Source organism: Schistocerca piceifrons, chromosome 5 (assembly GCF_021461385.2).
Source record: "Schistocerca piceifrons isolate TAMUIC-IGC-003096 chromosome 5, iqSchPice1.1, whole genome shotgun sequence".
Classification (NCBI taxonomy): Eukaryota; Metazoa; Arthropoda; class Insecta; order Orthoptera; family Acrididae; genus Schistocerca; species Schistocerca piceifrons.
In genome coordinates this window covers 350477363-350493720 of record NC_060142.1, presented here as the reverse complement: position 1 = coordinate 350493720, position 16358 = coordinate 350477363, and the positions used below count along the sequence as shown (strand labels likewise).

The following is a 16358-nucleotide window of genomic DNA, read 5'->3' as shown; positions in this document are numbered from 1 at the left end:
GGTCTAAGATAAAAAACATTAATGTCTCTTCGTTTTTACGAAGATTGAAGCAAAGACTATAACCGGTAATAAAATTTTTTTGAATCAACATTTATTAGCAACATGTCAGCTGCAATACATGATCTATGGAATATCTATGGAACAGCAACGTCAGAGAATCCTGTACGTTCCCATAGCTACGGTAAACTCAATACGACGTAAAGAATACTTTGCACGACAAGAAGTTTTCTCGCTTCAGTGGCATAATCTTAGAGAGCTTAAGAAGCACTTGTAACAGTAGGCGAAGAGACTAGGTCGCAAATATAGCAATGAAAAAAATGTACAGAAAAATCACCTCTAAGAAGTGACCACTCAGAACCGACATAGACAATACGCGACAGGGGTTTCATTGCACTCCCAAAGCATTTAACCACTTATTGCTACCGCATTGCGGCCGGCACCTGATGGCTCAAATGGTTCAAATGGCTCTGAGCACCATGGGACTCAACTGCTGTGGTCATCAGTCCCCTAGAACTCAGAACTACTTAAACCTAACTAACCTAAGAACATCACACACACCCATGCCCGAGGCAGGATTTGAACCTGCGACCGCAGCAGCAGCGCGGCTCCGGACTGGAGCGCCTAGAACCGCACGGCCACCGCGGCCGGCACCTGATGTCAGACTAGAAAATAACAAGTGTCATGCGAAAACTTGGAGTCCTCTTGCTGCGAATGGAAGTCTAAATCGCTGACATATTTCCATTCATTACATTTCTTGCTACTGCTATCATAAGATCTGTACATGAGATGAAAGAAGCAGTAGAGAGAGGTTTTGCGTGTAGGAAGTGGAGATAAAGCTGTCATCAGGCCGAAGTTTGATTTGAACACTACAGGACTTTTCTAGGCACGGCCCAACTGAAGATGGCACGTCATCGCCTTCTTCCGGCATATTTTGAATAGACTTACTCCGCCAGTTATAGTGTAACTTGGAATTTGGGCACAGCGGCTCGGCATTTTTCATGTTAATAATTAACGCCGAGGATCAAGAAATGATGAAAGATAGATAACAGTCTTAAGACGCTATCTGCCAACGAAAATAAAATTTAAAAAATCACCCAATAAAATGTACAATTCATAAAATAAAGTTTAGTGTCAGTTGCAACAAGATCACCCAATAAATTGTACGATTCATAAAATAAATTTTAGTGTCAGTTGCAACAAGACTTGTGCCTTAACTGGGCACCTGTCAGAACCAATCGAAAGTTTACTGGGATACAGGTGTTCGCCTAGAGGTTACGCTAGGGGGAATACGTTTCCTTCGTTTTTCAAGTCGTATACACATAAAATGCGCGGCACCGACCACCCTCTGAGAGGAAAATGGAGTTACCTTGACATAAGCGTTAATTGTAGGGTCAAACAACTTTTGTAGTCCTGTCTTCCTCACTTGCGTGTAATATTACGGTATATTGATAATTTTTTACTTATGGACCGTCTGACAGCAACTGAATAATTGTGTTTTATTCAGTTGCTGTCAGACGGTCCATAAGTAAAAAATTATCAATATACCGTAATGTTAATCAAACAATTTCATCCATTGTAATCTGTATTACAAGTCCACACAATTTAGTAGACTGTTTGGAAAAATACCATGTCTACAGTCAAAGCAAAATATATTTAAAAATTAAGTTCTACGTAATTTTGAAGAACATATAACGAATACTTGCTATATTTTTCTGAATTCCGCACGTAGCTATTGCAGTCATCTATAATGCTAATCTTATGAATGTGAAATCGTACACATTGAAGTCATACTTTATAATTTAACCTATAGTGTTTGTGATTAAAAAAGCTATATATAACCTCAATGAAAAAGAACTTACATATCACCCAGCAGCGCTGCCTCTAACCTGGCACTTTTATTTCAGTAAATCTCTGGGCCGAGTTGGCGGTTGGCCTCTCACGTCGATACATGTCTTATTAAAACAAACGTAAGCAGTTCGCCTCTGTACCTCCGAGGATGTCTCCCGAAGTCGGAGACGAAACGTTAGGAGAGAGTTTTATACTTCGACCACGGCCTATCAGCCCGGAAGTTTTAAGTGAAAACTTAAGCTTTTTTGCAGGTCCTATGATTTGGTGATTAGTGTTCTAATTTTGTCGGCTGAAAAGGAGTAAAAAACACCTCCCTTTCTTATGGTGCTTAATCTTAATTACACGTCTGATCATGGCAACAGCCAAAAGTCTTGATAAATCGTGAATGAAGTCATCTAACGGCTTTATTGGCGAAAATTCATTATGGTCGCGCATTCGTTTAGTAAATTTATGCTCTGTAACAGGAGAATTTACACAGAATAGTTTAATTACTTGTTCTAGCTTGTACCTAAAATTTTCTATTGTCTTAAGTATTTCTTAAGCATAATTTACTGGAAAAAATGAAAAGCAATAAAATTTCAGCAGAGTTCAAGTATGAATAGCTTCCCAAATTTGGTTTCGAGAACATTGTTTTTATATTGAATTACCATCCAATTACAATTTTCTTCTGTAGCTATACAAGAGAGCAACTGTAAAAACTATACATCTCCGACTATACTCAGCAAACCACTGTGCAATATTTAACGGAGTCCCCTTCGAATGTCCAGCCGAATTTTTTATCCCATTGTAGGAGCAAAATTTCGAAGATCGACCCACTCATCTACCTCAGGTGCTGCGAGCTGTGTTGTTTCGCGTACTTGCTGCCTGGACTCCAACCTGACTGTGAACTTGTGTTGGTGTCGAGCCGCTATTTACAGCCGAGTTCGACTCCCAGCACTTGATACGCCTTTTGGTATCCGCACTGCTGTTCCCTGAAACGTACATTCGCTCAGCGCGTTCCAGCTCTGGTGGATGAGATAGCCAGCGAAACCTTAATAAATTTTTTGAATTGAACCCTATGTCCCGGTTTACTAGGTTTTCCGACGCCTTTGTTTCGGCATACTCCACAAAGTGGAACGACAGCGTGATGGTAAAAAAAACTCGAATTTTTTTTATTACGGAATTCGAATGTATAAACATTGAAGAATTATTCCCCAAAATATTATGCGCGAAATCAAAAAAATAATGATTCTGTGAGCGTTTCAAGCCTAGCGTGCGCGGCACTCCTAGACATCAGAGAACCGGTTCTATACTCACGCTCCCTTTTTATACAGACCTGAGTAAATCTGATTTGCTGGGGCGTTGTTTGGGCGGATTTACTCAAAATGTGAACGAAAGTTTCAGTAGTCTCATTTGGAGATAAGCTCCAAAAATAATATTTATGCGAAGCGTAATTGTCGATATTGCTTCAAATTTGGCCACATGTCTATTGAATGTAGACCATACTTCATTAATGCACGTGGCCAATTCCCTTCAAATCAAAATCGGCGATGAAATGTGCCGATTCTATGAAGACAGAGACGTCAGCAGCGATGCGCTCAGCGACAAAAATGGCTTTTAGGCCGAAAATGAGAGATTATCAGGTCAAAATATCAGAAAGTGGTCATCCACTAGCGGGGCGACAGTTATTTTGGACTAGGCATCGACGATAACCCATAAGTTTCAAGCTCGTCCCTTTTTATATATTATGATAAATACTTGTCAAACTTTAAACACGTTTTTCTCAAAACTATGTTTTTCGGCATGGTTGTCGTCGCCCACGCTCCAATTTTTATCCGATTTTAATGATTTTTGATCTCCCTTCAAGCAAATTGAATTCTCTGCAGTTCATCGTAGTCGATTTTTTTATGTTGATATTTAGTATTTTTTTTTCGGCCAAAAATGGCCATTTTTCAAACACCTATAAGTTCACTCTTTTTTTTTTTTCAAATCCCTACGAAGAACTAAAATTACATCTGTAAGGATCAGGGTGGTATGTTAATCTCATGTTTCAGATGACCACAACAGGGGCCACGGCGACAACCGTCGATCTGCCTCCTTTCAGAGCTGCCTCAGGAAAGTCCCAGTTAGTCAGTGAATATATTAATATTTTCAATAAAATACCAGTAAAAAATTCAATGTATGCTTTATTCATTGCAGCAAACCCCATTTGCCTACTACATTCCGGCACGGAGAAAAAAAATGCTTAGTTTGATCAATATTTTCGTCTGTAATTCTGTCATTCGCCCTCAGTTACTCTCTTCCAGTAACTTGAAGTTTGCTACATGGTAATGGTACAGTTGTATTTTATTTCATTTCAAGAATCATCTCTAGAAAAGCCGAGACTTCACGTCACTGTACAGTGCTTGATGGAGGGTACATCTCATACTTCCAAGTATTTCGGCTCCGCCCGTTCTAGTCGTATATGGAACACGGAAATAGAGAGTGTTAACCGCCTCTGGGCAAACTGTCATCAGTTTAGTATCGCATCAGTGCCCCCCTCGGGGGCAACACGTAGGGATTTGTAATGCATTCTTAGATTCTTAACTTAGTACTTGTTGAAACTACAGAGGCAAGCTTTCGCGGGATAGCTGACGTCTGTCTTGAACTGTCTACATCTACATCTACATGGTTACTCTGTAATTCACACTTAAGTGCCTGGCAGAGGGTTCATCGAAACACTTTCATACTACTTCTCTACCATTCCATTCTCGAATGGCGCGTGGGAAAAAGGAACATCTAAATCTTTCCGTTCTAGCTCTGATTTCTCTTATTTTATTATGATGATCATTTCTCCCTACGTAGGTGGCTATCAACAAAATATTATCGCATTCGGAAGAGAAAGTTGGTTATTGAAATTTCGTAAATAGATCTCACCGCAAATAAAACCGCCTTTGTTTCAGTGACTGCCACCCCAACTCGCGTGTCATATCAGTGACACTCTCACCCCCATTGCGCGATAACACGAAACGAGCTGCCCTTCTTTGTCCTTTTTCGATGTCCCCCGTCAATCCTACCTGGTAAGGATCCCACACCGCGCAGCAATATTCGAGCAGAGGATGGATAAGTGTAATGTAGGCTTTATCTTTAGTGGCTTTGTCGCATCTGCTAAGTTCTGCCAACAAAGCGCAGTCTTTTTTTCGCCTTCCCCACAATATTATCTACGTGGTCTTTCCAATTTAAGTTGCTCGTAATTGTAATTCCTAGGTATTTAGTCGAATCGTAATCCCTTAGATTTGCGCGATTTATCGTATACCCAAAATTTATCGGATTTCTTTTAGTTCCCATGTTGATGACCTCGCACTTTTCTTTGTTTAGTGCCAATTGCCACTTTTCGCGCCATACAGAAATTCTCTCTAGATCATTTTGTAATTGGAATTGATCGTCTGATGATTTTATTAGACTGTAAATTACAGCGTCATCTGTAAACATTTTAAGGGGGTGCACAGATTATCACCTAGGCCGTTTATGTAAATCAGGAACAGCAGATGGCCTATGACACTACCTTGCGGAATGCCAGATATCGCTTCTATTCTACTCGATGATTTACCATCTATCACTACGAACTGTGCCCTCTCTGAAAGGAAATCACGGATCCAGTCGTACAACTGAGATGATACTCCATATGCACGCAATTTGATTAATAGTCGCTTGTGAGGAACGGTATCAAAAGCCTTCTGGAAATCTAGGAAAATGGAATCGATTTAAGATCCCTTGTCGACAGCACTCATTACTTCATGGGAATAAAGAGCTAGTTGTGTTGCACAAGAACGATATTTTCTGAATCCTTGTTGGTTATGTATCAATAAGTCGTTTTCTTCAAGGTGATTCATGATGTTCGAGTACAGTATATGCTCCAAAATCCTACCGCAAATTGAGGTCAGTGATATGGGTCTGTCAGTTCAGGTTTTCCGTGTCATTGTCCTGTGGATTAAAAAGAAACCTGAGACCATTCGTGCTGCCGTTATTTGTATACCTTCAGTATACTCTATCAGTCGTACTTGGTATGGATCGTAAACGCATAAGCAATTCTAGGGTGAACCTCATAAGCGTTTTGAACATAATTTCCTTTGTGGATTGAGTGCTTTTTCCCCCCTATACCTACAACTGGGCCTCTGTGACCATTCAAACTGCAGTATTTATAATTTTGGTCAAACTACTTGACCAAATGCAACGGAATTCCGTAGCTGTTTATATAATCATTCCTTACGTCGCGATCGCTTAGAAATATGTAATACTCACATTACCGGTATCGGCACCTAGTTGCCATCTTGAGATATGATTAACCCACTAAAAAGCATCATCAAGTTCTTTACTAGACGTGATTCGTCATAACACGCCGCTCGATCTGGGAGGGCAGCCTCATCCATTACGGACCAACTCAAGTGGTAGAGACACTAGCACCCGCCCTATAGTCCTGTCGTCTTCCCATGCAATTATCACTTTTCCGCTCCTTCAAAAAATCCTTGAAGTGTCGACAATTCCTGTCGTTTGTCTGACACAGATATTATTTACACAGAAGATACAGAAATGATGACATGCAGAGTGTTTACATAGGAATGTGTTACAGTTTTTAAGCAACACAGAAATAGTTACATTAACTAAAACAGGAAAGAATTTTTTTGTGCAAATGCACTTACGAACTCCTTCACACAACACGGCACGGTGTTTTTCCAAACGGGTATCTTCAACATGGTGGGTCGGTGGGATGAGTGCCTCAATGTTCTAGGCTATTTTGCCTGACTGGTATATCGATACTGGACTGTACGGCCTTCGAACGGAAACTTTTTGATCGCCCTTTGCACAGCCATCACTGTTAAAGATCGGTTCTTCAGAAACATTGACACCTCTGACTAATAAGCTTCTGCAACGTTTGAACACTCGCGAAACTGATCGAAATCCAAGTGTGTTCAGTGGGATTCATATTTTAGGAGCAAACAGGTCCCGATATTCAAGTGACAACCTCAACTTAATGTTATTGTTTATAACAAATACTTCCTAGTGTTCTGTAAAATTGTATTTATTTGCTTACGAACCGGATTTCGTCTTCTTAGGCTATATCAAGTGACAACTGATGGTCCCAAACACAGATAAAATGACGTTTGTGTGACAAGGAAGATACAAAAATGATGACATGCAGAGTGTTTACATAGGAATGTGTTACATTTTTTATGCCACACAGAAATAGTTACATTGACTAAAACAGGAAAGAAAACTTTTTGTGCAAATGCATTTAACTTCAGTGTCATAATTTTTGTAACTTCTGTATAAATAATATCTGTATACGTCGCACGTTTTTTTGTCTGCATTTGTGCCATTCATGATGGCCTGAGAAGCCGCAATCCGGTTCATGACCAAACATATGCAATTTTCCAGAACATTAGGAAGTCTTTCCTATTCAATATTGTTATCATGTGCTGCCAAGCATCGGCGGAAAATTCAGTTTACATTTCTAAAATATCATCTACCAACTATGTGAACGAGAACTGTCGTGTCTAGAGAGCAAAGAAACACCAATGCAACTCAAAAAGGCAAAATAAAAAATCGTAAGATGTCGTCCCTATACCTTCAGATAGTGAACCTGTTTCACAGAAAGTGGACATCCATACATACGCGAGTGCGGAAGTGTTCTCGCTTCCCACGCACGGGTTCCCGGGTTCGATTCCCGGCGGGGTCAGGGATTTTCTCTGCCTCGTGAAGACTGGGTGTTGTGTGATGTCCTTAGGTTAGTTAGGTTTAAGTAGTTCTAAGTTCTAGGGGAATGATGACCATAGCTGTTAAGTCCCATAGTGCTCAGATCCATTTGAACCATACATACGCGAAAAGTCATTTCCACCCATATAATCATCCACTGCGATGACGTTTTTCTCGCAAGCAAGTGTCTTTCTTTTCTAACATTCTACGCAGTCTCCAGTCCAGATATAACACACTTTCTGTCAGTCTGGATAAATCAGTAATCTTTTATGGAAGATATTGTAAGTAGGCTGTTTAGGTTTTCTTATTGGTAACGCCACGTAGCGCTCTGTATGAAAATCACTGGCTGTGCTGTGTGCAGTCAGTGGCTAGTTTGCATTGTTGTCAGCCATTGTAGTGCTGGGCAGCTGGGTGTTAACAGCGCGTAGCGTTGCGCAGTTGGAGGTGAGCCGCCAGCAGTGGTGGATGTGGGGAAGTGAGATGGCGGATTTTTGAGAGCGGATGATCTGGACGTGTGTCCATCAGAAACAGTACATTTGTAAGAATGGATGTCATGAACTGCTGTATATATTATGACTTTTGAACACTAGTAAGGTAAATACATTATTTGTTCTCTATCAAAATCTTTCATTTGCTAACTATGCCTATCAGTAGTTAGTGCCTTCAGTAGTTTGAATCTTTTATTTAGCTGGCAGTAGTGGCGCTCGCTGTATTGCAGTAGTTCGAATAACGAAGATTTTTGTGAGGTAAGTGATTTGTGAAAGGTATAGTTTAATGTTAGCCAGGGCCATTCTTTTGTAGGGATTATTAAAAGTCAGATTGCGTTGCGCTAAAAATATTGTGTGTCAGTTTAAACACAGTCATGTATAATTTTTCTAAGGGGACGTTTCATATGTCGACCCTTAGCCGAGGATACCTCACTGGAATCTTCTGATATTTTCTTGTAGTTTGTGTAATTAGTGCAGCCTTTGTTTATTGCTAGTGCGTAACTGAAGAGGGAATTTCCTTTGTAGTTTTAGTTTTTCATTGTTGTACAGTAAAACAGTTGTGGCATGCATGTAGATTTGCACCAAGTATTTCGCAGCTGCGCTTGCGATTAACTAGATATTATTTTCAATGCTATGCTAATGTGTTTTCTTATTTTGCTCTTCAAATTGTGCTTTTCTGTGTTGTCGTGTGAAATATTGTGACAATAATGGCGTGTGAAAAACTTAATACTAGGCTCCTAAGTAAACTGAGAAATGACAGTAAAGACAAAAGCAGTGTGTTAGCGCCGCCGAGTAATGAATTAACTAACGTTCAAAATAGTAATTTGGTAATTGTGCATAGGGAAATGGAGCAGGCTGCAAATAATGGTGTAGGCAGTGGAACAATTAGTGAACAGGGAAGCATTATCGATCGATCGGTCGGCAACAGCTCGCCTCAGGAATCCGAAATGACAGGACACAATCTTGCAAATACTGTAGATTCAGTTTTTGCGTCCTCACAGTTTTCTCAAATAAGTCAAGACACATTTTCTGCTTGTCAAAATGTGAATGTTGTCGGTGCAAATGCACTGCCGAAAAGCATAGAGGAACAGATTCCAGACACTAATACATTATTATTGCAATTAATGCAACAAATGAAACAAAATCAGAGACAAACGCAGCAACAGTTAGACACAATGGAACAAAATCAGAGACAAACACAGCAAAAGCTTCAAAAGTTAGACACAATGGAACAAAATCTTCGGAAGTCAGACACCACACTTGAACAAACACGTGAATATTTAACTACTGAGTTACATAACATTGAATCGAAATGTCAAGAAGTCTGTAATGACGTAAAAACACAAATTTGTGAGCATTTTCAACCTATTTTTTCGCGGCATGAAAATGCATTACAGAATCACGTAGCAGCCATAAAAGAACTGCAAACCATTGTTCATGAAAATCATGAGACCTTGTGGGCTAAAATTGACTCAGTTGCATCTACCGATTCGGTTACGCTACTTGCAAAAACTCAGGAAAACTTAAAGGACACAGTAGATACTCTGAAAATTGGTTCAGTAACACACATGGAGGAAATTAGTTCATTATCAGAGAAAGTACTTTCGGATCAGCTAAATAATTTATCTACGAAGGTAGATGATAATCTGAATGACGCAAGACCGATAGTCTTTAATGACACAGAAGAGTACGAACAAATTAGGAAATTCAAACAAAATCAGAATCAAATTAATACGCAACACCAAAGAGAAATCCGGGAAGTACAAGATCAGTTGGCACAAGTAATACAAGAATTACATATTTCAGAGGACACTCGCGCTCCAACACGAGAAGAGGGACTTAGAAATACGGAAAAGCCACAAAATAATAACACAGGGCATTTCGGAAATTATGAAAGAAATTGGCAAGGTGCACCGAATTTTGAGATGGAACCGCCGACACGACGTAACAATGACCGATATGCGACTCGCCGACACGATGATTTTGACTATAAGCTGTTCATTACTACACATAAATTCAAAACATTTAAGAATTCTGGCAACGACATTCATCCACAAGCGTGGCTTCATCAATTATCTCATTGTTTTCCTCCCAACTGGTCATTAGAGCATAGATTAGAATTTATGTGTGGCTACTTAGAGAATGAACCAGCTGTGAGAATGCGATCGGTCATTCACGATTGCCACAGTGAAGGAGAATTTTATCATGCCTTCCTCTCAACATATTGGTCTCCAGCCACACAAGACCGAGTAAAACATAGCATCATAATGATGAAACATTTCGAACAATCTGAATTTTCCAGTCTTGTGAAATATTTTGAAGACATGTTGCACAAGAATCAGTACCTGTCAAACCCTTACAGCCCCTCAGAACTCATCCACATTTGCTTAATCAAATTGCCTGAACATTTACGACATAATATTTTGGCAGGACGTTGAAAAGACGACATTGAAGCTTTTCAGGGACTGTTACAAGAATTGTAAATTGGCACTGACAATCGCGGAACGCGAAAACAGGAGCATAACAATTACAGGTCACATCCGTCACAATTCCGCAATGACAGAAATAATAAATGGACACGACAAGGCTATTCTTACAACGTAAATCGTGACCAAAACAGACACCACCTGTATGACATCCATTGGCAGAGTAGTAATAATTACAGGGAAAGATCACCTCTCGGCGGTAATGATTATCACAGAGACAATCAGAGAAACAGACAATATTGGAACTAAAACAATTATTATCAAGGGAGACAGAATAACTTCAGAGGCAACGGTCCAGCGCGCAGTTACGATTCGGGGAGAAATTCTCCACCACTTAACCAACAAGAAAGAAGCTACAGGAACTACCGACATGACGACAGACGATATAATCATAACGACAGACTTGAATTTCATGAGAACTGGCGGGATTCAAACAGGGCAGGGCCCTCTCAACAAGCTGAATTTGTAGAAGTTAGGTCTCCTAATCCCAATAACGACGCACACCAACAAAGAGATAGCAGACAATGACTCGCACCGCAGGCGCCACGTGCACTGGCTGGCTCAGAGAAAAATAACATAGACGCTAACCTTGAGAAAAATTTTAGCATTCCTTACCGACGTATACAACATGATAATTGCGTTCAAGTTGTAACTCTGCGTACTAGGAAGAGTAAAGGATCGCACCACATTTCACATGTACAACCGTTTATTGAAAGATAATCTGCTTTTTAACTTAGTCTTTGCTATAAAATTTTCACTTCACGCTACTAGTACAATTTGTCAGACTGAGAAACTGTTAACATGTAACACTGTTTTGAAGTTAACTATCCAGTCTACAACCTAGGGAACATTTTTAGACAGTATTTACGAGTGCATTGTTATAGTGAACAGACGACACAGTGTTATTGTGTGTGTACATTCTTGCTTGTTAGTTGCACGATTACGTAACGACTATAAGGCTTACATACTTAGAACATATACAGGTACTGCTAATGAGATTTTAATGCAACATTTTGGTTTACTTGAAAATACATTCTTTATTTGAAGTACTTTCTGTGGGATTAGAGATGACTTAGCATTTGCTTTCTTTGACAGCTACATGATTATATCACGACGCTACTAATTTGTGACACAATTTACATAGTTGCTTTTGCAGTGTATCTGTTTTTCTGAATTCTTCTGGAAAGTAAAACATGTTTTAGTAGTAACATTTGTGGTATAGCTACAACGTGACAGCCTTTTTTGTAGCACAACATTACGTTACAGTATAGTACTTTCTTGATCGCGGTAATGTACGTAATAACTACGATATCTATACACATAGCATTTCACTTTTGTTTGTGATGAGGTATGTACATTGACTTCTGGATAACTTAGATTTCGGAGGACGATAACTACGACACTTCCACAGAATTATCTTACAGCAAGACGCACATTTAGAACTAAAGGACACATATTTGAGTGATTAATTTTGTACTTAAAACATTTATTTTTAAAGATTTTTGAATTACAAAGATACAAATGTTTTCCCTGATACATTTCATTCCATAGCTGTAATCTGTAACACCTGAGGGAATAATTACATTAATCTTCATGGGGGTACATGCTTACTTTGTGTACCATGTGTTTGGCAAGCACAAGGAGCCCTAGCTAATATGGTATTTGCATATACAACATTACACATTGGTACCATATTTCTGTAAGACAGAATTACACAACTATCTGATCATTTAACTGAGAGACAAACATTTTTTTCACTAGATCAGTGACAGGTGTTTATGTAATTACACAGCTGGATAACTTCACACTTATGAAAATGTATCTTGTCTGTACTTGGTGAACTTTTCATATTTTTTCGGAACCATTGTGATACTATGAGAGCTTTGAATGATGTATTTGGTATGGGATCATGATTTTATAGTACGTTTGTGGTAAATGACACTATTGAAATGAGCAGAGAATTTTTTTTAGGTTTTGAAATTATTGGAGGAAGCTACGACGATTTTGAGATTTGACTGAGGTGTTATGATGTTATTATTACGATGATGATGTGTATTATGCTGTTGAGGAATATTTATTATGATATGTATTTATTATGATGAAATACTGAAGAAGTGTCGACGAATATGTATATGTGTAATAAGGTAAGGAATAATAAGTAGTGGTTACGGACTCTGGTTTGTGAAAAAGTATGTTGGAAACCAAGAATCGCACTTTAATAATAGTTATGAAATGTGTGTATATGCGTAATGTATCACAATGCCGACGAAAATATTTTGGACACTGTTATATTCATAGGATTTTGTTTCTACACATTTGCAACGCAAATTCTCGACCCGTGAAATTTTTATATGAGACTGCCACTGTAGCGGAAACTGCTGTCGTAAATATTTCGTTAAGAAAGGTAAGTGACCTTGACGTAATGCGTTTTGGGCGCGCAGATGAGAGATAGTCGTCTGACAAAAGAAAGCCATTAGGCGGAGGAAAAAAGAGGCCATTATCCTCGCTATTGACATTCCTTTGTAGAAAGCATTGCAAATACGACACGCTCATTACTTGGAAAGATAATTACATCTGCACACCTGATTATGACAAGCGTCTTTCTACACGAGTTGAGAGAATTTCTACTAACTTATGAAATGTTACATGACTATTGAATGATATTTTTATACTTTACTTTGTACATAGTTGCTTATTTTATTTGATATCCGTTTTCCAGGCGTGTTGCATCATTGCTTTTATAAAATAAAATTAAATGCATTTGCTAATGTGAACACTTTCTGTCAACAGATCTGTTAGATAATAACTTTATGATCCACATTCTTAAAAAAAAAGGAGCACTTGGAAAGGAAAGAACAATAAGAAGGGACTAGTAACAGTAACTGCATACATAATTTTCTTTTCAAGTACTTGGTAATTTTTCGTAGAATAAGTTGTGGTGCACCACTTTAATGACATAGAGTCCGCAGCTCGTGGTCGTGCGGTAGCGTTCTTGCTTCCCACGCCGGGGTTCCCAGGTTCGATTCCCGGCGGGGTCAGGGATTTTCTCTGCCTCGTGATGACTGGGTGTTGTGTGATGTCCTTAGGCTAGGTAGGTTTAAGTAGTTCTAAGTTCTAGGGGACTGATGACCATAGATGTTAAGTCCCATAGTGCTCAGAGCCATTTGAACCATTTGAATGACATAGATATTAAGATGTGAATAGACATTTCCCTTTTCTGCATTGTTGTCTTTAGTGTAATTTTTTTTTTTTTTTTGCTTGACCTTTGTCATGTTTCGGTATAAGTTATAGCATTTGCTGCTGCTGTTTGCCAAGCATAGTGTTACTGAATTTGACTTTGTATTACTCTTAAGCCAGTTTTACTACTGATTTATTTTTCTTGTTTGCTGCACAGTGCCTTATATTAGTTGTAATATTGCAATTGCTTTGCTAATTTAGATTTCCTGCTGCTTGCTTTGACAATTTCCATTTTTTGTCATTGCTGTTTGTGTTAATTGTTTTGTGGTGCTGCATTGCTTCATCCCTTAATTTAGCATCTGAGCTCAGTAGATTTAAGTTAGCTTAAGATGGGGTAGGCTATATAAGAGAACGAGTTGTGATGAATTGGAAGAAATGCATTGAGAAGCTATAAGAAAATGGTTTGGCCAAAAAAGTATTTTGAAAGAGGATATGAACAAAAAAGTAGGGTTTAGAGACAACAGGTATAGGTAGGATTTTCTTGGAAATAAATGATGAGGTAAGATAATGGAAAATAAATAATGAGGTAAGAAATATGTGAACATATAAATACAGAAAGCATGCTTGGATAGGATTTTTTTGGTGGAAACAAATGTTGAAATAAGACGAAAGATCTATGGAATGAAGTTTTGGGTTGGACTGCAGTACCAAATGTTACACTGAAAACAAACCCTGCACTTTCCTCTTGTGTTATTCTGCTATGTGTTTGTGTACCCTTGTTTATTTGTGTTTTTACTGTCTTTATGTGTTTAGCTGATGAGAGTTATGTTGTAGAATTTTTCTAATACTATGTTATTTACTTTGTAAAGATGTTCAGACATTATTTATCTGTTCTGTTTTGTTGCTCGTGTGTGAAGTTGATGTTTCAAAAGTTATTCTGATCTTTTATGTATGTACTTATGTCATAATTCCTGTAACACTGAGGTATATGTTATTTCGATTCTTTTGTGAAGCCCGTATGACTACAAATGTTATCTGTATTGTTATGTTCTTTAATGATGTATTTTGGACCTTTGTTATTGTATTCTCATGTTATAAAATTGTAATTGACACCAGTTCATCAAATATTTAACTTGTAAGTTACATTTCACTGCACACGTTTCTGTTGGTCATAGTATATGGACAATATGTGAGAAGTAGGGACTGACAGTGTTTGCACGTGTGTTAATAATTCAGCAAGGGACTGGTTAACAGCATTGCTGGTTCTAAGGACAATTCCAAAAACTTTGTGAGTGCACAAGTGCTGGTTTATGGACTTGCTATATTCTCTGCAAGACTCTTCGATGGTGATTGTGCACCTGCACAGTCGCAACAGATGGCTGCTGGTCGTCTCTACAAGGACTACAGTGGGTCTGCACCTCTGGTGGCCCACCAATACCGTAATCTCTACCAGGACTACAGTGGGTCTACTCTGTGATGACCTACCTACCAATATTATTCAAAATTTCGACTGACTCTGCTGGGGGTTTGCTCTGTTGTGGACCATTACCTGTCTGCATGTCAGAGTCGGCACTATCTTTCTGTTGGAAAGACAACACTACTTCTTCAAGACTGCATGGAAATCCACTACTTCCGTGTGCATTTTCTTTTACTGCTCAGACTTTGAGAAATACACTGCTATTTTACTGTGATGAACGATCAGGACTGTCTTTACGGACTGTGAGAAAATTTTAGCTTTTGACCAACATTGTATCAATAAGTGTGTTCATTTGATTTCTTTGTTATTGTAACTATGAAAAAATGTTTCAAATCTGCATTGGCCACTCCCAAAACAATTTGTAAAATTTTTTGTGGGGAGCATGGGGGCTATGTAAGCAGGCTGTTTAGGTTTTCTTATTGGTAACGCCACGTAGCGCTCTGTATGAAAATCACTGGCTGTGCTGTGTGCAGTCAGTGGCTAGTTTGCATTGTTGTCTGCCATTGTAGTGCTGGGCAGCTGGATGTTAACAGCGCGTAGCATTGCGCAGTTGGAGGTGAGCCGCCAGCAGTGGTGGATGTGGGGAAGTGAGATGGCGGATTTTTGAGAGCGGATGATCTGGACGTGTGTCCATCAGAAACAGTACATTTGTAAGAATGGATGTCATGAACTGCTGTATATATTATGACTTTTGAACACTAGTAAGGTAAATACATTATTTGTTCTCTATCAAAATCTTTCATTTGCTAACTATGCCTATCAGTAGTTAGTGCCTTCAGTAGTTTGAATCTTTTATTTAGCTGGCAGTAGTGGCGCTCGCTGTATTGCAGTAGTTCGAATAACGAAGATTTTTGTGAGGTAAGTGATTTGTGAAAGGTATAGTTTAATGTTAGCCAGGGCCATTCTTTTGTAGGGATTATTAAAAGTCAGACTGCGTTGCGCTAAAAATATTGTGTGTCAGTTTAAACACAGTCATGTATAATTTTTCTATGGGGACGTTTCAATATGACACGCGGTTGTCTACATGTTCTTTATTATCATTGCTGGTTTAGCTAAACAGGCATCGTCAAAATACAAAAGTTCATATACTAATTAAGTTTCACGTCGCGTCACATCAATATGGCAGTATGGCACACAATCGCCTCAGTGCCGCTTAACATCAAAAGAACA

At 38.8% G+C, this 16358-nt stretch overlaps 1 protein-coding gene across 2 annotated transcripts in view; it reads right to left on the bottom strand.

Moving 5' to 3' along the window:
• Positions 1-16358, bottom strand: part of LOC124798034 (villin-1) — a 370930-nt gene that overhangs the window by 252021 nt on the left and 102551 nt on the right. The window lies entirely within an intron of this gene.